Below are 24,029 nucleotides of genomic sequence, written 5' to 3' on the forward strand. Positions count from 1 at the left end.
ATCCCTATCCCCCCAGGGAAGACCAATTCCAAAGACAGGTCTGGGGGTGGGGTTTGTCTGGGGAGTTCTCTGACACATAGCACAAGCACACGATTTCATTTTTCTTCAACATTTGTATTCTTCCCTCACTCTCTGCTCTTAAAGTCAACAGCAAATGGGAAAATATAAGAAAGAATCCTCAGAGTTGGAAACTGCATCAGAAAACGGTAATTCTCAGACTCTGTTAAGGAGAGTATAAATGCCAGGACCTCTCTGAGGAGTGACTTAACATGATACATCAAGAAATCTCACCTTTTTTCATATCCTTGAGCCACTAAGTCAGCTTATAATACTTTTTTCTAAGAACGTAATCCATGTTGTGCATGAGGATAAATGTTCAAGGATGTTCATCACAGTATTACTTGTAATAGTCAAAAACTAAAGACACCAAAATGAGCTCCTAAGTGGGCATGTCACATGTCCTAAATGGACAATAGAGAAATATATACATATTTAACTGATTTGTATCTAAATGAAATACCATTCAGGTATTAAAATGTTTGTGAAGTTTTTAAGAGACGGGGAAATAGATTGTTCACACAGATTGTTCACATAGATTGTTAAATGAAGAATCTCAATGATACGATCACATATCAATATTATTTAATTAAATTATGAATGATTTTTAAATTTTCTGTGGTTTTTTTTTCAGTGAAAAAATTCACTTTATTTTTAAATTATTTCATTTTTGAATATGTGTGTGTATGGTATGAAACTCAAGAAGTATGAAAGGAGGGACTTCCCTGGTGGCACAGTGGTTAAGAATCCACCTGCCAATGCAGGGGACATGGGTTCGAGTCCTGGTCCGGGAAGATCCCACATGCCACGGAGCAACTAAGCCCGGGCGCCACAACTACTGAGCCTGTGCTCTAGAGCCCGCGAGCCACAATGACTGAGCCCGCATGCCACAACTACTAAGCCCGTGCGCCTAGAGCCTGTGCTCCGCAATAAGAGAAGCCACCACAATGAGAACCCTGAGCACCACAACGAAGAGTAGCCCCCGCTTGCCACAACTAGAGAAAGCCCACTCACAGCAACGAAGATCCAACGCAGGCAAAAAAAAAAAAAAAATATATATATATATATATATATGAGAAAGGAAAAAGAGTAAGAGCTCAGTGGCCTCCTTGGACTCAGACATCTTCCCCCCACCAGGCAAGCGCCTTCTTGCGTCCTCCCAAGATAATCCAGGCAACAAACATATTCCCTCCTGCCCTCCCGTCCTTCCTTCTTCTTTTATTTAAAACAAAAAGTTGGTTTCCATCTCGCTTTTTTCACTCAAAAATACTTCCTGGAAACAATTCCAGATCATCCTGAAGCCACTGCAGCACTGATTATATAACAACTCTAGAAACAAACCCAAAGTCCTTACACTACAAGATAACTTTTTATTTTCTATTGGTTGCATGGTGTCTGCTGTCTCACTGCTGTAGAGCAATTTAATGATTTCTTGAGTGATAAACTTTGGGGTTGTTTCCATAAAAGTAGAATTGCCACATTAAAGGATATGTAAATTTAAAAAGTTGAATAGAGCCAAATTTTCCTGCACAGCGGTTAATTCCCATTGGACATATGTGAGGAGCACTTTGCGGCACCACATTCTCATCAACAGTCTTTTCCCCCGAGTCTGAACGGTGAGAACAGTCCCCCGCTGTTTCAGCTTGTACTGCTCCTGTGTGTGCAACTGAGCATCTTTCCATGTGTATTTCCTTTTCTGTGCATTGTTTATTCAAATCCTTTTGCCCATTTTTCTATTAGATTGTAGCCCTTTTTCTTATTGATTTGTAGGAGTTATTTATGTATCAATATTAAGACAATTCGTCTTTTGCCTTAAGAGGCGTTACAAGTATTTTTTACTTGTTATTTATTCTCTGACTTTATTGCTGACATTTCTCCGCACGCACACTTTTTCTGTTCATGTAGTCAAACTGATCCATATTTTACTTTTCGGTTTCCTGCTTCTGGATCATACTTGGAAATGTCTTTCCCATTCTGAGATTAGTAAAGAATCCTCTCTTGCTTATTTGTTGTACTTTCATGGCTTTATTTTTCATATGTAAAACTTTGATTGATCTGAAATTTATTTGCTATGAGGCATGAGTTAGAGATCGACCTTAATTAATTTTTTCCACTTATCTCAAAACCATTTGTGGAATCATCAAACTGAAAGGGCTCCCCGAGCTCATGGAGACAAGCCTCTCATTAATAGCTCGGGAAAGTGAGGTTCAGAAAGGGAGAGGGACTTGCCCGAAGTTCTTGATCCAGGAGTCCGACCTCCTGGTCCAGAGCTCTTCCTCCCACACCTTACTGCACCCCCGGGAGTCCCCAGCAACAGGACAAATCTCTCAGGGGGTGTGCGGTTGGAAGGAGGCATCTAGTGCTGGCGTGCAGCCCGGCGTCCCTGTTTACTAGCTTGGAGACCTTGGACAACTGCCTTCATTTTTCTGGATCCCAGTTTCCTCCTCAGCAACGTGGGGGTCACAATAACACCTCCTGCTCAGGGGGCTCTTGTGAAGGCAATGGGACAATGTGCTCGCAAAGAGTCTGACAAGATGTGTGGAAAGGAAGAGGCGCGCGATTAATAAGTCATCACTATGGTCCATTCTCACTGGGTGACTTATCAGTAAAACTGTCCTACTGACACTTTCTTTCAACTTCTTTGTTTTTACTGTTTAGTGGTGCATAGAAGGCCAAAACTTACACTTCTTTCTTTTGTGCTTTACGGTGCTGAGTGAATATAAGTTCCACAAAAGTGGCGCCCTGGCTGACATGTGTACTGCTATATCCGAAAGGCCTAGCACAGAGTTGAAGCCCAATGAATATTTAATGAATGACTAAATAATAGAAGATGGTCTAGATTCCAGGGGCGAGCACAGGCTGTGCAGCTCTGCATTATAACAGTGGGCAAGAGGTCTGGCTCAATCTCCATGCAGCAGGGTGAGCCCACAGCTTCCTTCTCCCCATCTGAATAATAAGGTTGAAATATGATCTCTAAATCTCTTCCAGTCCAGACATTTCATTCATTCATTCATTCGCTCACTGTTTACTGAGCACTTTTTATATGCCAGGCACTATGCCAGGTATGGGGTACACACTGGAGACTAAAAAGACATTTACAATGTGATAACAGAAAAAGGCACGGGAAATCAAAACTACAATGAGGTATCACCTCACACCAGTCAGCATGGCCATCATCAAAAACCCCACAAATAATAAATGCTGGAGAGGGTGTGGAGAAAAGGGAACCCTCCTACACTGTTGCTAGGAATGTAAGTTGGTGCAGCCACTGTGGAAAACAGTATGGAGGTTCCTCAGAAAACTAAAAACAGAACTACCATATGATCCAGCAATCCCACTCCTGGGCATATATCCAGATAAAACTATAATTCAAAAAGATATATGTACCCTTATGTTCATAGCAGCACTATTCACAATAGCCAAGACATGGAAACAACCTAAATGTCCACTGACAGATGAATGGATAAAGAAGATGTGGTACATATATACAATGGAATACTACTCAGCCATAAAAAAGAATGAAATAATGCCATTGGCAGCAACATGGATGAACCCAGAGATTATCATACTAAGAGAAGTAAGTCTGACAGAGAAAAATACCATATGATATCACTTATATGTGGAATCTAAAATAATGATACAAATGAACTTATTTACGAAACAGAAATAGATGCACAGACACAGAAAACAAGCTTATGGTTTCCAAAGGGAAAAGGGGGGGAGGAATAAATTTGGAATTTGGGATTAGTAGGTACACACTACTATACATAAAATAGATAACCAACTAGGACCTACTGTATAGCATAGGGAATTATATTCAGTATCCTGTAAAATACTATAATGGAAAAGAATCTGAAAAAGAACATATATACACATATATATATATATATATGACAATCACTTTGCTGTACACCTGCAATACTGTAATTCAACTATACTTCAATTAAAAAAAAAAGAGAGAGAGAGAGGCAATTGAACAGGTAAAGGAATCTATCATCGTGGATTGTGGTGAGTGCTGTGGAAGAAGAGAACAGGTTTCTCTGTGTGTGCACGGTTCAGTTAAGGCTGTATGGTCAGGGAAGGCCTCCTTAAGGATGTGACCTAGGGCTGAGATCTACAGAAAAGCTGGATAGAGGGTGATCCAGGCAGAGTCAACAGCCAATGTGGGTCTAAGTGACCTAACACCTCCTATCTCAGTTTAAGCCCTATGCGATGCTCAAGAGTGATGTTCTGTTACTCTTCCTCATCTTCGGGAGGTTTGGGGGCCTTCCCAGGGTGAGGTATTTGACCCTGAATGCCTGGGAGGAAAAAGAAGAGCCCTTATGTTCAGCTTCCCAGACCCTCAGTGGCCCAGGATCAGAGGCTGCGCTCTCGCAGGTGCTTGCCCTGGGTGCTGTCGGGTTTCCCCACGGGACTCGGTCTTCTCCCTTCTGTTTTTATTCTCCCCCCAGCTCTGTAAACTGATGAGGTCCCAACCTCTGCCAAGAGCTACATGGTCTGTTCCAAGCCTGCAGCTTAGTCCTCATCGCTCAGGCAGATTCCATGACAGCACCAAATTGTTTTCCAAATATACCAGAAAGGTCATTTCCTGTTTGGTTTTTTTTTTCCTTTTTAAAAAATTAAATATTTGCAGACACCATACAAATCAGAAAGCAGACCATTTTGCAATGGACACAGAGCACAGAGTGGGACTTGGTGCCCTGGGACAGGCCTCCCGAGGGGTGGGCAATATGTTTTCTAAGGCTTCTCCGAGGGAAGAAAGAGCCGTGGAAACCTGATGGAAATACCAGGGCCTCCTCAAACTCAGAGGGAAGAGGCTTTTCTCTGTGATGGGCAGCCAGACCCACAGAGGCACTGAGGCGGGTAAAGAAGTCAGGGCCCCGGACTGAGCACATCCCAGAAGCTGGGAAAGGGCAGGACAGCTGGTCCCGGCTACGTGCGGCCTGCTGGGGACCGGCCCAAGCTCTATCTAGTCCCTTAGGGACACTCCCCAGAGCAAAGTCGCCAGAGAGGAACCTGTCTCCTGCCAGGGCAGGACCTGATGCCCGAGAGAGGGGACCCCAGTGAGGCCTCCTTTGGAGGCAGTTGGGCAGGACCTTGGCCTCTGCACCCACGGGGCCAGAGACACGCAGCCCCGGGGGCAGACGGTGGGGAGTCCTGCTTTGGGAGGCCGCCAGGTGGGAGGAAAGGGCAGGGTCCCCATGGACGCCCTTCTTCTCAGATCTTCTCAGAGCACTCTCCTCCAGGGCCTGCAGGCCCCACCCCCGCTGCACCTCCTCCAGCCTGTCGGGCCACTTCCTAACCTCCTGCACGTGGCGCCTCCTCTGTCAGGGGCCCTGGTGACCCCTCCCTCACCCCCCCACCGGGACCAGGCCTGCGTCCTCTTCTCTATCTGCCCCCTGGGGGGTTCTCACCCTTTGCCTTAATAGTCTGTGTTGATGATTCCCACAGAGCCCCAAGCCTCTCTTAAGAGCTCTAGGGCTTCCCTGGTGGCGCAGTGGTTGAGAGTCCGCCTGCCGATGCAGGGGACACGGGTTCGTGCCCCGGTCTGGGAAGATCCCACATGCCGCGGAGCGGCTGGGCCCGTGAGCCATGGCCGCTGAGCCTGCGCGTCTGGAGCCTGTGCTCCGCAACGGGAGAGGCCACCACAACAGTGAGAGGCCCGCGTACCGCAAAAAAAAAAAAAAAAAAAAAAAAAAGAGCTCTAGATGTGCAGCCTAACTGCCTACTTCGCCTTTCCCTTGGACATCTCCCCAGCGTTTCCAACTTCACAAGTTCAGTCACAAGCCTGCTCCCCCCAGCCTCCCTGAGCTCAGGGCCGGCACCCGCTGTACAGGCTGCTCAAGCTGGAAACCTGGGGCCATCACTCATGTCCAATCCGTCACCGGGTCCCGTCGTTTCTACTTGCAGAAGAGAGCCTGAACTTGGCCCCTCTCCCCTCCACGTGCACCACCTGGTCACCATCATTTCTCAGCTGCACCCCTGGTAGTGTCTCCTCACCACCTCCCTGCTCCCCTCTTGCCCTCGACCCAAGTCTGTGTTCTCCACAAGGGCCAGGGTGATGTTTGCACATCAGACACTGGGTCATGTGGTTCCCCTGCTTCATTCAACCTTTGATGCTTTTCCACTCCACATCTGGCAAAATCCAAACTCTACACCAGCCCCTGACATCCTGCTCTGATCTGGCCCTGCCTCCTTCTGCGACCTTTTGTCTCATTTCCATTTTCTTCTTGGCCCATTTTGGTCTTTAATTCCTCAACCCAGCTCTTCCTGACCTCAGGGCCTTCATGAGACTGTTTATTCTGCCTGGAACATTCTCTGTCACTCTGCTCTTTACAGAGCCTCTTAAGTGGATTCCTGGCCCTGCCTTTTCAAATGGCCCTGCTCTGGGACACTGGCACGGGGGCCCTACAGGTCGCGAGGCCTCCAGAGCCCCTGTGCCCACCGCTACTGCATATTGACTGAGCAACTGGAGTCTTGCGTGGTGCGGTGACACAGCAAGGGCTTGGGGTCGCTCAACTTCTGTCCCTAGAGCTGTCTCACTAGCCACAGAGTCCTCGTCTATAAAATGGGGGTGTGACAACTGCCTGGAAAGGTGGTTTGGGGGAACAATCAGAGCCAGCATTTACAGTGTCCTGACTGCATGCCGCACTAAGCATCTCTTTTTTTTTATGATTTTTTGGCTGCGTTGGGTCTTCGTTGCTGCGCGAGGGCTTTGTCTAGTTGCGGTGAGCGGGGCCTACTCTTTGTTGCGGTGTTCGGGCTTCTCATTGCGGTGGCTTCTCTTGTTGCGGAGCATAGGCTCTAGGCTGCGCGGGCTTCAGTAGTTGCAGCATGTGGGGTCAGTAGTTGTGGCTCGTGGGTTTAACTGCTCCGCAGCATGTGGGATCTTCCCAGACCAGGGATCGAACCCGTGTCCCCTGCATCGGTAGGTGGATTCTTAACCACTGTGCCACCAGGGAAGTCCCACTGCTAAGCATCTTTCAGGCTTTATCTCATTTAATTTTACAGCAATTCCCTGAGGTAGAAAGCATTAATCATTTCTGTCCTACAGAGGAGGAAGCTGAGGTATAGAGAGGCTAAGTACTTACCCAAGGTCCTATTATCCACTGAGTATGGGGCAGGAGTGAGCCTGTACTATTAGGCCAGGAAGTGTAGAAATGAATTACCATCATGCCTAGCAGGCAGAAAGGGTTTGTTAAAAACTGTCCACTCGGGCTTCCCTGGTGGCACAGGGGTTAAGAATCCACCTGCCAATGCAGGGGACATGGGTTCGAGCCCTGGTCCAGGAAGATCCCACATGCCGTGGAGCAACTAAGCCCGTGCACCACAACTACTGAGCCTGCGCTCTAGAGCCCACGAGCCACAACTACTGAAGCCCGCGCACCTAGAGCCCGTGCTCCGCAACAAGAGAAGCCACCGCAATGAGAAGTCCGTGCACCACAACGAAGAGTAGCCCCCGCTCGCCGCAACTAGAGAAAGCTGGCGCACAGCAACGAAGACCCAACTCAGCCAAAAATAAATAAGTAAAATAAATAAATGTATTAAAAAACCAAAAAAACAAAACTGTCCACTCCCTTTTCTCCCCTTTTTTCTCCTCTATCCCCAACCTCATAATAAGGCATTTCTGAAGGAAGGACAAGAAAGCAATAAAGTCCTAAGAAAATATTCTACAATGCTGGCTAAAGCATATACCCAGATGCATTTTACCCAAGCTTAAGCAAAATCCTGTTTAGAATTTCCAGCTATTATTTTAAAATCTTAAGAATCTCTTCAGTGATGTTGGGTTGACTCTCTGTCTGCCACCAAATTCTAATTTTTCTTATTTAACTTTGAAAAAAACAAGTATTTGGGGGTATGCATTTTAAAACCCTCACCCACTCAGCCACTGTTATCTCCCCCTGTGGCTGGGCAGTGTTAGCACTTCACGTAGGGCTGGGGGCTGGGCATTTGGGACAGCGATACAAACTCTTCAATCCGTGAAAGTCTGTGCTTCTATGGAGGTGTCTGGAAAGAGGCAGAATACTCCAACAGAATTACTGCTTGAGGACCAGGCTTACTGAGCCTACCCAGGTCTTCTGTTGTTTACACATTACCTAAACTTGGTGAGGGCTCAGCTAAAATGCAAGGTTCCCAGAGAAAGGCAGTCCCTGTCATAATGTGGAAGGAGGGCTGGAGAAGGGAAAGTGAGATCACTTCCAGGCAGGCTGGCCAAAGGTCCAGGGTCTGGACTGAGCTCCAGCTCTGCCGATGCCAGGCCAGGTGGCTCTGGGCAAGGTCCTTCCCCCTCAGACCTCGGGGGTCTCAAGTGTAGAATGAAGAGGTAAGCTGGGCATCTCTGTGATGTTTTTGAAACACATCTGCAAAGTCTTTGACATTCCTCCTATCAAGAGGTGAAGTGTAATTTGTATCCTCTTGAATGAGCTGGCCATAGCGACTTGCTTCTAACTAACAGACTGCAACAGACATGACTTCCAAGATGGAGTTAGAAAAGGTGTCACAGCTTCTACCTGGCTCTCCCTCGGGACACTTGTCTTTGGAGCTGTGAGCCATATGTAGGATACCTGAGGCTGCCATTCTTTGAGAAAGCCCAAGCCAGCCCCGTGAAGTGACCACATGGAAAGGTCCTGAGATGGCATGGAGAGAGATGCAGCAGGCAGCCGCTAGCTGTGCTGGTCCCTAGCTGTTCCAGCACATGCCACTACCCACAGGAAAAAGCATGAAAAATAATACATTACTGCTGTCGTTTTCAACCACTAAGTTTGGGGGTGATGTGTTATGCGGCAGTGGGTAAACAGAGTGATCTCTAATGTTACTTCCAGCTCGGGGTCCCTCTACAGTTCCTCTAGAAGTCTATGGAAAGCGTGCCCCAAAGCCGCTGGGGAGAATGAAAAGCAGCAAGATATTATCTCTATAATATCAATTCATTCATCCATTCATGCATGAACTTTTACTGATCACTCAGTGTGTACCAGGCTTGGGACTAGATGCTACAGATAAAAAAAACAGTGAGATAGCAGGGGCCCTTGAGGGACATTCAAGGTCTAGTTAGGGAGGTCGACCCAAACACGCATAATTCTTAACCAAGCATTGGGGTCAGGGGCGCACATATCAGAATTCTGGAATCACTGGGGAACAGCTTCCAACTATACCCCTTGCCTCCTTCAGGGGTCCTAATAATGCCAGGCAGGGAATGTGGTGTGTGCTTACTAGCCAATATCACTGCGCTTGTCAGCTCTGTTACCGATGGAAGATTGTCATGGCCCACACATGTAACAAGAGCACAAAGAGTTTAGGGACCACTGCGGTATATGAATCTTTTAAAACTTTAAGGATCTTTAAAAAGCTTGGTTATTAAGGGCTGTAACAATAAGATGTACAAGGCAGAGCGGGGCTCAGGAGTCCAGGCATTAACTTTAAGGAAATGACTCCCTCCCCTCCTTCATATTTATTGCTCACTGGGCACCGGGGATTCAGCAACGAATAAAACAGACCCTCTGCCCTCATGAAGCTAGAATTCTATTGGAGCGACCCATACTAACGAACAAGAGGGACACGGGTGCAGGGACCTAAAGGGGGGAGAGCAGGCAGATACCTGGGAAAGTGGGCCAGGCAGAGGGGACAGCATGCAAGAGGCGGGGCCTGCCTGGTGTCCAGAAAGAGGGCAAGGAGGCCACAGGGCTGGGGTGCAGCAAGTGGGGAGAGATAAGGCTGACGGTGGCCGGGACCTTCCAGGGTCCTGGAGGACAAGAGTTGACTCGGAGTTTTGCTCTGATTTGACTTTACCCTTTCTGTGGCATTTCCAAATGAATGCTGTAACGCTTTCCTTCCACGCCAGTTCTCAGAGCCTCCCTCTAGTGCAGGGGGAGTTAGGCCTGGGGGTAGTAAGGGCGTCTCTAGTTGGGGCCCTCCCGTCTTAAAACAAAGGAGAAACAAAGTTCGCCTGCCATTCCTCCTGCCGCCGGACAGAAGCAGAGCCCACAATCCACACAACACAACGCAGAAGATTACTAATGAAGTAAGCCTCCCTTGGAACCGGGAAGAACAACATGTCTGCAAGCCGGGAACCATCCGACTGGAGCAGAGAGTACAGATTCCCCTGTGCCTTCGGCCCACGTAACCACAGTCTGCACTGGACCCCAGCCCCTCGGTTTAGTATTCCAGCCCTCTGCCCCCTACCTCCAGGCACTGGGTCTTCAAGGGACAGCCAGCCCCCAGGCCCAGTGTCCTCTTCCCTGACCCAGCAGAAAAGATAAGGGTTCCCTGCTTTGCCACCATACAGGTGCTGATACACTTGTCCCATACCTGCCCTCCCAACTGGTTCTAGAAGGATAGGCACCCTGACTCTCTTGTCACTGTATCCCCAGCAAACAGCACAGTTCACGATGCGTGGAAGATGCACAATAAATATATCCATATGAATGCGTTAACGAACAAACAAAATAAGAACTGAAGAACATTTGCACTCACAAGCCAGTGATGAAAACCACCATACGAGCGCTGGCTCCTGACCAAACAAACAACAATGATAAGAATAAAATAAAAACGGCTACCAATTATGGGTGTATATGCTATGCATCAGATATGGTAAGAAATGCTTTCCATATCATCCTATTTTCGCTTCCCTGTAGCCCTGCACAATTAGATCCCTTTTACACACAGCGAAGATGTACCGGAGCCCCCGATTCACACCCAGGCCTGGCTGGCTCCTAGGCCCGAGGCCTCAAAGGCGGAGCCTCTCTTTGGCTCAGGAAAGCAGAGGATATGGGAGCCGAGGACAAGGCGAGCTTAAAGGGGCGAAAGTGGCAGGAGGGTCTGACTGGGAGAAGAAAGGGAGGTTCTCCTTGGTCTTCATTTATACCTGTCTCCACCTGGTCGCCTGACCTGCTAGGATTCTGCTCCAGCTCTGAGAATCACAGAATGTTCCTTCACTCCTTCAGTCATTCATTCAACACTTACTAAGTACAGACTCTTCCCAGCACTGGTACTGAAGGTACTTTGGGAGGCACTGCATTATTTAACCCTCATAATGGACAGCCCGTGGCTCAGAGAAGTTGCGGGGATCACCCCAGGTCCTCTAAGCAGTCAGTGACCAAATCAGGCCTTGAACCTGGGTTTCCTCATCCCCGACTCCTCGCACATTCTTCAGGATGGGTGCATTCTGGGGACGGCTCTGTCTCGATGTGGATGATACTGCATCTGTCTCATCCCCATCAGAGAACTGTTCTGTTACCAAACTCCCTGCCCCTCTGGCTTGTCTCAGTGCAAATGGCTCTGCCCACCTGGGCCTAATAAGGCCACGCGCTGTACTAATAAGGAGAAGGAGCTTTCAGAATGACTGCCTGAGCACACACCACAGTGCCAGGTGCAGAGCGCCTAGTAAATGTTTTCAAAAAGAACGAATGAATGAATGAGTCAGGAGAGATACACAGTGGATCTGCTAAAGTGACAAGAGTTCAAGAGAGCATGTGGTTGTACATCCTCTGAGTGTCTGATGGGATCCTGTCCTGAATTTCAGAGTGACGGGCAACTACATGAGTGCCCTTCACTTTGACAACTAGAGCCAGGCAGACACAGAAGCAAGCCAGGGATTCCAATGGCAGAAAACAGATCCTATGCTGAACCACCACTGGTTCTGCCACCAATGGAGAAATGCGGCCCCATGAACCCATCATTGTTTTACAGCCACTCGCTGAGAAGAGCCCGTTTGACAGGTGACGTTGACAAGTGGAAATTACTCAGAAACAAACTTGTCTCTTGCCTATGTCAACCCTAAATTTGGGCATATCAAAGACATGCTTGTAGCTTCTTAGCTAATAAAGCCATTTATAAAATACATTAGAGTCAAATTTCATTTGTCTAATTATTCCTCAGGGAATGACTCACACCAGATCACCAAGATTCCCACACTGTTACTCCTTTAAGTATCAAAACCTTATGTGGAGACAGAAAGCAGATTAGTGGTTGCCTAGGACTGGGGAGGGTTGGGGGCTTGGGAGGGTGATGAGTTAAGGGTGTGGGATTTCTTTTGGGGGGAATGAAAATGTTCTAAAACTGATTATGGTGACAGATTCACAACTCTGTGAATATACCGAAGGCCAATGAACTGTAGACTTTAAATGGGTGAATTGTGTGGTATGTGAATTATATTTCAATAAAGCTTATCTGAATTACAAAGGAGAGAAATTCTTCTCAGGTATTGCACTAACGCATTAGTGTATCACCCACTAACCTTTTCTTAATGATTTAAGATCAGTGCTGTGTGCATAGTTTTTCATATCTGGTATAACACGGCAATGTTCTTAGTATTATTGTAAGATACAGGGCAGTTTGCCCTACACTAAACAGCCCCATATTTTTTCTGCTTTATTTTTCTAAAAATGCCCTTTACTTTCACCATAAAGCTTGGTGGTTAAGCTCATGTGCTTGGGTCACGTATTACTTACTGACTTATTGGCTGTGTGGTCTCTGGTGAGTTACAAAGTCTCTCTGTGCCTCAGTTTCTCCATATGTAAAATAACAGTTCCAACCTCCGTGGAAAGTTGTAAGGATCAAATAAGATAAGGTGTACAAAGTATCTGATGCTGTTCTTGGCAGTGGTAAGCCAGACTGAAATTTAGCTATCAACACTATTCCCACTGCCGTCAGTGTAGCTGCCGGAGCAGCCCTTCGGAGCTGCAGACTCGGAAACCAGAAAACCCACACAGTGTGCTCAGTGAGATGAAACAGGGGCTGGGGGTACAATTCCATGACTGGACTTTGGGACATCCCATCAGATGGCTCTGAGCTTCAGTGATATTAGCTAATTTGTCCCAGTTCAACCCTAAACAGAAAAACCTAGAGGCTTGGTGAGGTCGCCCAAGATATCCTGGCATGTGGGAGGCTGCTGCCCAAGGGGACGCAGTGCCCCACACCACTTGAGGGTCTCTCGAGACCAATGATTCTTCCAATTCAGAGGTCACAGACACACTTGAGAATCTGAGGAAAGCTACAGACGTTTTGCCTAGAAAAGTACGTGTGTGTGTATGCATACAAAACTGTACCCATGTTTACAGGGAAATCCTGAACCCCAGAAGCCTGTTTAAAAACCCAGGCTCTAAACTTCAAGGTTCAGTGGCTGGGACCGAATGCTCCCACAGCAATTGGAAGAGAAGGTCCTCTGATCTTGGCCAGATAAACAGTCCTGGGAGCTGACTGCTGCATCCTAGTCACTGCAAATATATGCATCCAGGGGATTCCCAGCAGCACTGAGTCAGAACAGGACACAAACCTGGTGGCTCAGGAAGCTACTGTAGGGCAAGGCCCAAAAGCCTTGCTGATAAGCAGCTGGGGAGTTCCAGACCCAGGGCAACTGCCTTCCAGATAAGATTCTTGCTCTGCCAACAGAGAAGAGGAATCTTAGGAGAGGTGCTAGAGGCAGGCCAGGCCATGAGAGGGAATTCAAAGGAGCTGGAAACCCCCCAAATTCCCAGGACTACTAGGACTTGGACAGAGTACTAAAGGCTGGAGATTCTGCCCTAATACAAGAGGATGGAGCTGGAAAGGGGTAGGCGAGCTGGGGGCAAGGGAGGTGGGTGGACCACGGGTCAGAAGCTGTTAGAAAATGTTTGGATACCATAAAAATATGAACACTAACCCAAAGTGGCCACACTTCCAGGCAGGCCATTCTATGTTGTATGAACTGCATTTTTCTTACAACTGGAACGGACCTGCACCATCTCTCCTCATCAGATCACTGGGCTGTACTTGTTTCTATGCGCTGGGTTTTGCCTGCTTTTGCTCCTGTATCACAGTATTAAAATTCCCCAAATGTGCCCTAGTCTTTATGAAAATACCTTTATAACAAACCATTGGTGGACAGGAAAGTTGGCATCATGACTAGGTTTGCTAATAACTCCTGTGAATGATTCCATCTGCTTAAGTAGATGGCTGAAGAAACCCATTCTCTTTTAAGCCACCAGAAGTAAATTGTCTTTCTTTTGCTATAGAGAAACTATGTAAATGGAATCATGACTGAAATTGCAGAGTGATGTTATATAACTTCTGAAAAGGGCCATCCTGCCTCTTCTTCATGGGGCCCACATTCCTCTCCAATTCCATTTGGAATCTATTTCTTTTCCCTCTTCAAATGGAAATAAAGGTATTTAGGTAAACATTTGTGATGCTACAGTAGTGGTATGAACAATGTGACTACCCACCTGGTTTAGTTTCTTTTTCCAGCTCGCATCTCTTCAGATTTTCCACTGTTGACTAATCAATATGGAAATTCTAAGGAACCAGAAGAAAAACAAAAATTAGAGCCAGACATACTCTAGGGTTGTAAACTGAAACAGTCTTTTAGGAATACAAGTTAACAACATCTATTAACATATTAACTGCACATATCTTTTGGATCAGTCAGATATCTAGGAATTTATACTATAAATATGCTCACATAAGTAAAAGAATGTTCAGTAAAACATATTGTGTAAAAGTAAAAAAAAATAAGAAAGGAAACAACTTAAATGTCTGTTAATAGGAAAAGAGTTAAATCATGGTGTATCAATATGATGAGAAACTACCGTTAGCCGTTAAAAAATAGCCGTTAAAAAAAAATAGCCGTTAAAAAGAATGAGGGAGATTTTGTCATACTGACATGGGAAAATGTATATGCTCTGTTGTTAAAAAGTAGTGTAAAATTGTATAGATTATTGCTTTTTTTAAAAAAATGACCATGATTGTTTATGCTTAGAAAAATGTACACCGTTTGTGTATATACAAAATTTTTGAATCTACATAGAAAAAGGCAAACAGCAAACTATGAACAGCGGCTCTCTTTGGGACTCAGAAAAAGGAATGAAAGACTTTCACTTTTTACATTAACTACTTCTGTTTTAGTTGAAAACTTTTACAGAGGCATACATAACTTCCATATAATCATTATACATGCTATCTAAAATTCTAAAATATCAAGAGTAGGGGCAGGGCTTTCCTAGTGGTGCAGTGGTCAAGAATCATCCTGCCAGTGCAGGGAACACAGGTTTGAGCCCTGGTCCGGGAAGATCCCACATGCCATGGAGCAACTAAGCCCATGCACCACAAGTACTGAGCCTGCGCTCTAGAGCCCGCGAGCCACAACTACTGAAGCCCGCATGCCTAGAGCCCATGCTCCGCAACAAGAGAAGCCGCTGCAGTGAGAAGTCCGCACACCGCAACGAAGAGTAGCTCCTGCTCACTTGCAACTAGAGAAAGCCAGCGCGCAGCAAGGAAGACCCAAGGCAGCCAAAAATAAATAAAATAAATAAACTAAAAAAAAAAAAAAAAAAAGAGTGGGGGCAAAAGACATTTTCAGACAAAAACTGACTGAGCAAGTTTACCATTGACAAACTCCAAAAACATTCTCCAACAGAAGAGAAATTGAACACAGAAAATAAGTGAGATTTTAGAATCAACAGTGAGCAAAATTAGTAAGTATATTGGTAAATTTAAAGAAGTACTGATTGAGTGAAACAGAGCTAAATGAGGAGGTAAAAACGTATTTGATAATATTGACAATATTACATGTTTGACAATAATAACATTGAAGATGGAAGAGAAATCAGAGTTAAATGTTGTAAGGTTTTTGATTATTCAGGGCAAACACAGAAATACTGTTTAATTTTAGATAATACATCCATGATGCATATAGAAATTCTAAAGGTAAAAGCAACAAAATATAGAAACAGAATACATAAGTTGCAAACCAGTTAGCATGCTCCTGGGTAGAAAAGCCTAATTATCCAAAAATGCCATCCTTCTCAAGTGACTACATAATTCTAATTAAATTCCAATAAGAATTACCAATAGGTTTTTTTGGATGGGTGAATAAAAATTACTTTAGAGTTCATATGGAATAATAAGTACTCAAGAAAATTAGCCAAGAAATAGTAAAGATAATTATAAAAAATAAATAGGGGATCTGTCTTACAAGAAAAGCTTACTATAAAGACATTATAATAAAAAGATACAGTATTAACATAAGAATAGACAAATAAGCTGTGGATTAGAATAGCAAGTTCAGAAACAGATACAATAAAGGAAATTATTTATGACAAAGATGGGTTTCAACACAAAATAGAAAAGATGGCTAATTTAATAAATGGTGCTGGCCATCTAGAAAAAGGCTTGATCACTACCTCTTGCTATGTATAAACATAAATTCCAAAGGGATTAAACATTCAGGATTAAATTAATTAAAACCATAAAAGTATTAGAAAAACATTTAGGAAAATATTTATGTAACTTTGAGGTGGGGAAGTTATTCCTAAACAAGGCAAGAAATCCAGACACTATGAAGAAAAATACAGAAACAAATTAATAAACATATAATAGATTAGGAAAAATATTTGTAACACATATGGAATCCTTAATACATAAACACATAAAGAGCTCCTACTACTTGTTGAGAAAAAGGCAAATAATTCATAAGAAAAATGTGCAAAGGAAATTCATAGAAGAGGAAAATGAAATGGTCAATTAACATGAAACAATGTTGAGTTTCACTAGCAGTAAAGAATATACAAAAATAAAACACCATTTTCCCATCAGCTTGGTCAGAAATAAAACAATAGAGATGGAAGGAAGGAGAGATGGAGGAAAGAAGAGAGTATCTAATACTGGTAAAGACTTAGGGAAATAGAAGTACTCACATATTGCTGGGGAGAATGTAAATTATAAGAACTCTTTGTAAAGTAGGAGTTTTATCTATTAAAATGTCAAGTACGTATACCCTTTAACCCAGCAATACTATTTTTGAAAATATAATCTATAAAAACAAAAGGACCAGTGAAGAAAGATATGTACATATAGATATTTAACGCAACAATAGTTTTCGTAAAAAAAAAAGGTAATAACTCGAGTATCTGCCAAAGGAGAAATGGTTGAATATACTGTGGTACCTCTAGATCTACAGCCCTGAAGTTATTTAAGAGTGAATCAAATTTGTACCTACCCATGATGTATTATTTAGTGGGAAAAATAAACTGCAAAGTAATAAAGTACAATTCCACTTGTGACAAAACATAAAAACCACAAACATACACAAAGTATCCATTCACCTGGGGGCCTGGAGAAAGATATGGAAAGATATACACCAAACTGATTACAGTGGTTATCTCAGAAGGATGGAAATGCGGAGCAGGGAGAGGGGAGAGATTACAAACTTTTTCTTTATACATCTTCAAATTGTCTAGCTACAACAAGCATATGCATCACTTTAGGGAAAACTAATGAAGAAAACAAAAACAACAACAAACTAATGAGAGCAGAGAAAGCATGCTGGTAAACTGAGTCACACACTACCCATTTATCTACATGGGACAGTTAACTGCACTTACTGTCACTTTCTCTTTTGGTCAAATAGAACAGGTCTTCCAACCTATCATTTTAATAGCTGGAAGACACATTTTTTAAAAAAGCTTCATGAAAGGGAAAAAAGAGTGCACTTTATTTCCTAAGCATTTATGTCACTTTTTAAGGGAATTTTTTTTTTTTTTTTACTTAAATAAAAATGCTCCCCTTTAAAAATCCAAAAGCAAGCCTAAAGCTTTGGCTTGAAACTGCCCTGCTTAGGTGGTGTGTGGGCCGCTTCTGCACTGTTGACTGTTTTTCGTGGCTCTGTGCCCGTAATTGCCTTTCTCCCCAAACCCAATTAAATATACACCCGGGCATCTATGTTTGCCGGGAACCAAAGCCCAGTAAACCACAGCATCTCTGCTCACAAGGCTCTCGGCCTCCAAGCAGATGCTCTGGCTTCTACATCAAATGGGTCCTGGAATCCAGAGACGTGAAATGGATTGTTTTGTAACCCATTCTGTTGGAAGGAGAAAGGAAGGAAGTGGTTTATCCCAGTGGATGAAATGAAAGAGAAAAGAGGAACAGCATTCACAACAAGCTCTTGAAGGAGAGCCACCTATGCTGAATCTGCCATTTCGGGGTTGCCTGGAAGGTACACTCTGCCCTTTCCTGGTGGCATGCTTCACTTTCAACTCTTATTTCACTGATAAGAAATCTTTCATTGAAATAATAATGATAGCTCATATGTCTACAGCACTTCATATTTTACAAAGCAGTTTAGGATACTTATTCGATCTTCACAATGACCCTGGGATCAGATCAGCATCATTCCCATTGACAGATGAAAACGAGGCCCAGAGAAGTTAAGGATCCTTTAAGGTCACACAGCAAGTTGATAACAGAGCAGCAGTACAAACTCAGGTCTCCAAACCCAAGTCCAGCGGGGAGCTCACATTTGAAATAGGAAAGGGGAACTATAGGCAAGCCAATGAATAGACATTGGCCCTTGGGAGTAAGAGATTTTTCCTGCCCCTTATGAAAAAATTACAGACTAGGAGGACTATTCTATGCCAACTCAGAGAGAAATTTTGCTCATATACTGGTATACAGCTGCTGAATTAGGGAAGGAAAATCCCCTGCATCACCAGGCCCCTCCATCATTTTCCTAATCTTCCCCCGATCCTAACCTTCACCCTCTTCTCTCTTCCTTTCCCCTCTAGGCTTTAGCCACACTGCCTCCTTTCACTTTCCCCAACATTCCACAGGCTTTCCCGCCTTGCGCCTTTCACCTGTGTACCTCTCCCTACCTGGAGTATTCCTTCCCACCCCCAGCACCCTCTGCCCCAACTCCTAGGCATAACTGACTCCTTATCTTGGTTTAAACACCAGCTCCTCAGGCAAACCTGCCCCAACTACACTCTCCTCCGCATCCATCACTCATGCTGTTTATTTCATAACACCACCATCAGTCCATGTAAGCTTCAAGTGAGGAAGGACCATGCCCGTTCTATGTAGCACTGTCCACCTACCACCTTGCCCAGTGCCTAGCAGATATGAGGTGCTCAATAAACACGGGCTGAATACATGAAAGATTTACTGAAGTGAACCGAAGTCCCGGCTTAATAGCTACTCTCTCAGGCCTTCCACAGCACTGTCCCTCTCTTGGGGCACATAATCACACGTGTTAAGAGTCACCGAGTCCTTTTTTCCTATTAGGCTGTGAGCTACTTATAAGTCTTACTTACCTTGGTATTGCCCATAGCACCTCGCATAATACCAAAAACACAAAGGGCTCTTTACAATGGGTGAATTCACACATACGTACAGGAAAGTACAAAGGAAAGCCAGGGCCCCTAACCAAGCGCAGATAGTGGTTTCTTCCCCCGCGGGGACCGCAACACAGAACACGAGCACCTCTGAGATACGCAAACAGGGACTCTGCCTAGGGAGAAATTAAAACGAGCTAAACTCCAGATGCAGCCAGTGTGCGGGTGAGGGGATGCGGGCATAAGCATGGACTGCTGATGGAAGCTTATATAGGCTGACACTTTCCAGTGGCAAACCGGCAACGTGTATCAGAGATCTAAAAACGGTCATGCCCTTTGACCTCGCCATGCCTTATTTGAAAATCAGAGAAGTGAAATCACTGGGTGATGATTTAAGTATGTTTTTCTGTACTACCTCGCTTTTCCTTCCATGAACATGTTCCAATTTTGTAAACTGAAAAAAAAAAAGCCACAATATAAATGTTATAAAAACAAACCAACAGAAAACTTAGTGGTGATTTTAGACGACAGAATCACGCATCCCTAGAATTCCTTACTGAACATGGGATAGCAGATTCCGGGTCCTCTAAGGTGGGGCTGCTGCATTTTGTGATGAACTCCCTTCTTTCCTCTGAAGCCGAGGGGGATAGGAAGGTGCTGGGGGTGAATGCTTCGGCAGGAGCGGCTCTCATTTCCCCCTAACACGAGTGCTGGCAAAGCTCTGGGCGTCAGGAAATGGAGGGGAGCGTGGGGGTAATCAACCCAGCTCAAGACCACGACCTCCGTCCACGTGCTGCTGATCCACTGTAATTATTCACTCACCCACCGGTCCTCGCGATGCCCTGAGAACTGCACCAGGCCAGAGGCTGTCTCTTAATCAGCCTGTTCCTCTAGCCTCGTCTCCGGTACCCATCAGCCCTCAGCAGGTTTACTGAACGTCAGAAACCACAGCCATAAAGTACTAAACGTAATTACTGACCTAGCTCCCTGGGACATAAGAACGCATTAGCAACCAAATACTTCATTTCTTTAGTGCCTTGAAGGTCCATTATTCAGTTCGGAAAAGCCAAGTTGAAGACCAGCAATTTCTTGGAAGATTAGAGACTTCTTTTCAAGTTAGGAAATGCTGGCCTCCTCCGGTCAGAGCGGATGTGTCTTCATCTGTGATTCGGAATGGCTCAGCACGGCAGCTGACTGCAACTTCCAAAGAAACCACTCTTTGAAGGGGCAGTTTTCAAAGTTTTCATGAGGCATTTCTGAAAGATTTCCAGGAGGTAGTGAGCTCAGCCTTGGGTCGTGATTAATGACTTGTTTTCAAGAACCTTAGATTTTCCACGTCTGTCTCCACTTAGGAATCACTTCTGGCCCCTCGTGAAAGCACTCAGCAGAGTGAACTGGGTGAGCTCAGCCGCTTGTCACACTCAGAAAGTAACACCTGCCACCACCTTTTTCCTTCAGCGGCTGGGCCAGGGACCTTGGGTCCCAAGAGAACAGCGCCCACTTCAGCTTTTGGCCTCATCACTTAAGTGGGTGACAGGAAACACTGCTGAGGTTTGGATTAAAGAGCCAGCATGGCAGCTCCAGGGCCCAGTAGGGGATGAGGGGGGGTCGAAACTGAGGAGTTCAGAGATAACTTCAGGCTCCTCACGCAAATGCCATCCTGCGACTGAGGGGGCAGGTGCCTGTGACGTCAGCTGACTTTCTCTTTCTGGAAACCATAGCGCAGCTAATCCTGAGCATGTATTTTTGGACCAACCAAGTGCAGTACGAGCTTTATCCTGCCTTGTCCTCAGGGCGCCTGTCTGAGGTAGGTATAATTGTGACCTCCCACTTTTCAGAAGAGGAGCACGCTGTGTGAGGGGGGTCATCTGTCTGAGATGGCTCAACTTCTCCTCGAACCCTAGACTGTCTAGAGTGACAGGGACTGGGGACACCAACCAGCCGGGGGGCCACAAATGCAAGTGCCCACAGGGGCCAAAGACCAGGCAGGAAACTAGAGAGCGTGACAGACTGGATAAGCATTCGAATTTAAACATAAATAAAAACCCAAACCAGGTACCTTCCTTCCAGAATATCACCTCCTCACCACCACCTTAGGAAGAGGGACGACTTTTTTAATCAGCCAGAGTTTTGAGATTCTGGGGCTCCAGATCCTGGGTGAGGCCGGGACAGAGGCCCGGGCCCTCCTGCTGCCCACGCCCAGGGGTGCTGCCCTGGCAGCAACAGTCCACTTTCAAAGGGCTTAGCTGCTGGAGAAGTTATGCTTCAGCTCTCAGATATGCTGAGGGGCTGCACGAACCCTCCAGTTAACCGCGATCTTAATCCAAACATATCGTTTTAAATACTGCATCTTCCTGAGGGCTAGGGTCTCTGATGGCCTTAAAGAGAAAAAAAATCCCTTAAGTTGCCAAGATCTGGACACTTGGAAACTCAGAGGCCAAGATTTGACAACTTCTTTTGCTCTTCTTTGTACTTTGGCTCTGGTACCCTTTCCCTGCAGCAGTGCAGGCTGTGTCTCGGTGAGATGGAGGAGGGAGGGAGGCAAAAAAGGAGATTTCCCCTCCTTTTCTGCCTCTCTTTTGCCAAGTTAGGGAGAAGGACAGTGGGCTTTAAGTTAAAATGGATGTGTCTTCTCTGTACCTATGCGCCAAGTTCTCTACCAGGCAAGGAGGTACAGTGACAGAGGAGACGGTGCATGTGGTCTAGTGGAAGCAGTGAACTGATGTCACGCCAATAACCACGTAAGCACAGCGCAGGTATGACACTCCCTGGTGGTCTAGTGGTTAGGATTCGGTGCTCTCACAGCTCAGGTGAACACTAGGAAGGAGTTCCCAATAATATGGGAACGTATAGTGGAGATTTACCCTGTGGGTGGAGTTAGGGAATGATGATACTGACCACCTGGTGTTACGTGAAAGGATGAGCGTAACACGGGGCCTGGCCCTTAGCAGGTGCTCAGCACAGTTCATTCTTTTTTCTCCTCCCTCCCCGGTGTGCGTGCACACCACACTGAGATTTTCTCCTTCAGAAACACAAAACCTGACAACACTTTCAACTCAGAAGTAACTTAATATTGCCTATTTTATGACGTCTTTTAATTCTCCTAGAGGCACCAGTATTCACCCATTCCAGGATCCTGAAAACTAAGGGCATTTTGCTCCTCAAGCCCTAAGGGGTCTCCTCAAAGGGGAAGGAGATTTCAGTGGTTCACTTCAAACTGAACTTGGGAACAGAGCTGACCCTTGAACAACACAGGGGTGAGGGGCACCAATCCACCGTGCAGTCGAAAATCCGAGTATAACCTTTATGGTCGGCCACCTAGATCATGGGTCCGCATCCATGGGTTTATCCATGGATTTAACCGACTGCAGATCATGTAGTTCCGTAGCATGTATTTATTGGAAAACATCCACAGAACAGTAGACCCTCGCAGGTTAAAGCCATGTTGCTCAAGGGTCAACTGTAAAGCGCTCATCTAGTTTCACCCCTCATTTAGGTACAAATGAGGAAACTGAGGCCCGCAGAGTGAAACACTTGCCCAGGCTTCCACGGTTTCCTTGGGTGGCCCTTCTATTATGTGGTGGCTCTTGTTTTTTTAAAGCTGAAGGCTGTCTTCTTTAACTGTGATTTTTTTCAACTATTTTTACCTGCTAGGAGGCTAGATGGAGCACACACAGCACCTGCAAGCCTTGTATCTCAAGCCACCTGAGAACCCTCAGCCCGGCACCCACTGGTACCGCCCCCTCCCTTCCTCTCTGCACAGAGTGGCTCCCTCGGTTTCAAATCCTGAACAAGAAGCCAACAAATAAAACGCCCAAAGACTTACACGTTCTGTTTATTTTCTAGGAATAAACAACACATTTTTTAAAGGAAGCAATAAAAAGATCACAAAGCCAAAGTTAAAGATCTCGATCTTGGAGTTTCCTATGCAGCCACTGAGGCATCAGGGCACAAGTGCTGAGGTAACTTCATGAAATCTAATTGTATCTGTATCTTAAATGTAAAATGCCGATATTACATTGAAGAGGGGAAGATTATAGGGAATTTTCATTTGCAGAGATATTTCTCTCTACAATGTTTAAGATTTTTTGGTACCACCTTGGTAATCAGAAAAACAAATTAATAAAGATTTTCCAAACACCAATTTCTAAGGGAGGATTTATTTCCTCACTTATATTTGGGGCAAGGAGCTGCTTTCGAAGTTCTAGGTACTCTGTCAAAGTTCTTTGGGTAACAAAGTGAAACAGCATTTGACTGGAGCCCATCTGCGAGCCTTGAGGCTCAGACTCTAGCCCTAGGCAGTTTCAGACAAAGCCATTAATTTCAAAGCAATAAATCATAATATAAAAAAATAGACACTCTGTGACCAACAGGCTAGAAAGCAAGCTCTCCAGAGAGCCCTACCTCCAAGTCTGCTTCTCCCTGGGGGTGGCGACAGAGAAGGAAGTTCTACTTACAAGAGCAGAGAGTTCCTTCAAAGTCCAGTGGTCCTCAGTCAGAAGGGAAGGTCGAATTTAAGAAGCCAGGATTCAGAACGCCTCCCTTCCGAGGGTAAGCAAGATTAGCAGAGCGGGCCAGGGGTGCAGGCAGGATCTCTCGTGCCCTCTCTCTCTCTCCCTCTCTCCGCGTCTCCTAAATGAAATGCACTTCAAGGTTTTAGTGGGTGTTTCCCACGTCTCGGGCCAAGTAAGTCCCCATTTGTTGTAACCCAATGCTCAGCCTGATGATGTCAACCACTCAGCTCCCTTGCTCAGTTTCCACCTCTCCGTCCACAGGAGAGATCCATTTCCTTTGGACAATGAGCTGCGGGGGCTGTAACTGCATCCCGGGCTGGCACATTTGCCTAACATCCTTCCTTCCATTTTCAACACTGCAGCCTTAGTGACAAAAGGC

General features: G+C 45.4%; 1 protein-coding gene across 15 annotated transcripts in view; it reads right to left on the minus strand.

Annotated features, from left to right (window-relative positions):
* Window positions 1-24,029, minus strand: part of PKIG (cAMP-dependent protein kinase inhibitor gamma) — a 111,373-nt gene that overhangs the window by 15,996 nt on the left and 71,348 nt on the right. For 12 of the 15 annotated variants that reach the window (XR_007471963.1, XM_033433787.2, XM_033433788.2 and 9 more), the window contains one exon: window positions 14,256-14,325. The gene's annotated coding sequence lies outside the window, so the exon portion shown is untranslated. Of the gene's footprint in view, window positions 1-13,327; window positions 13,434-14,255; window positions 14,326-20,115; window positions 20,137-23,593; window positions 23,769-24,029 lie in introns of those variants that run through there. The other 3 variants (XM_049698717.1, XM_033433778.2, XM_033433783.2) reach the window with 3 other exon arrangements.

Source organism: Orcinus orca, chromosome 16, assembly GCF_937001465.1.
Source record: "Orcinus orca chromosome 16, mOrcOrc1.1, whole genome shotgun sequence".
Lineage (NCBI taxonomy): Eukaryota > Metazoa > Chordata > Mammalia > Artiodactyla > Delphinidae > Orcinus > Orcinus orca.